The sequence below is a fragment of the Merops nubicus genome, unplaced genomic scaffold (assembly GCF_000691845.1).
Source record: "Merops nubicus isolate BGI_N331 unplaced genomic scaffold, ASM69184v1 scaffold9192, whole genome shotgun sequence".
NCBI classification, from domain to species: Eukaryota; Metazoa; Chordata; class Aves; order Coraciiformes; family Meropidae; genus Merops; species Merops nubicus.
In genome coordinates, this window is record NW_008591539.1 from 3385 (window position 1) to 4429 (window position 1045).

Sequence of the window (1045 nt, forward strand, 5' to 3'; positions counted from 1 at the left end):
AGGTATTTGAAGCAATGATGTTTCATGCTGCCTGCTGTCATTTGGGAAAGGGACAAGAAAAAGAGTTATCTTTTGACTAGGGGATCAAGGATCTAGTGTGAAGGTTCAGTGTTAAGGTTTCAGACTATTGCAAAGAAGGAAAAGATCACACGTGGATAGATCTGAAAGGAAACAGGAGCTGAGAGCTTACATCTGGGGGCAAAGAAATAAAGCTTTATTTTATGGAGTGTGTGCATCAAAGAGTATTCGGGTATTTCATGCTGCCTGCTGTCATTTGGGAAAGGGACAAGAAAAAGAGTTATCTTTTGACTAGGGGATCAAGGATCTAGTGTGAAGGTTCAGTGTTAAGGTTTCAGACTATTGCAAAGAAGGAAAAGATCACACGTGGATAGATCTGAAAGGAAACAGGAGCTGAGAGCTTACATCTGGGGGCAAGAGCAAAGTTTTCAGGGCCTAGCTCACATTGCCTGGCACAGAAGTAAAATACTGCTGGTGAGATGATCAAGAACTCTTTCTCAAAGGGCAACACTTCTAAAAATTAAGGCAGTTATGTACATAAAATAAGAAAAAATGTGTTTGCAATTGTTACTTGAAAGTTGCTGGCTGCAGACGTGAGGAGAGCTGCTAGAACAGAGCTTGCAGGAGTTGAATATGCCAGTTGGCAAGCTGGTGAAATCCTGCACAGGGTGGCTGGGTAACTTGTGTGCCTAACAGGATGCCACAAGCTGAACTTTCTTCAGGTGGTAAGTACAGGAGATGCTATACCTGCAGTGAGGTACAGCAGCACTGAACACACACACGGGAAGAAGAAAACAGGGTTGCTCTGACCTGACTAGTATGAGTTGGTTTCTCTTAATTTTTCATCTTTGTAATTGGCTTTTCTACAACTGTAGGACTTTTCTGGCTTTGGGAAGTTGAAATGCTGGAATTTGAACCCTGAGCCCTGAATTAAGGTTGACATACAGGTGATTCCCACAGCCCTTCATACAGAGGGGGTGAGTTTGCCTTAGAGCTTCCCCCCAGGGTGCGGCCGGCCCTGCAGGGG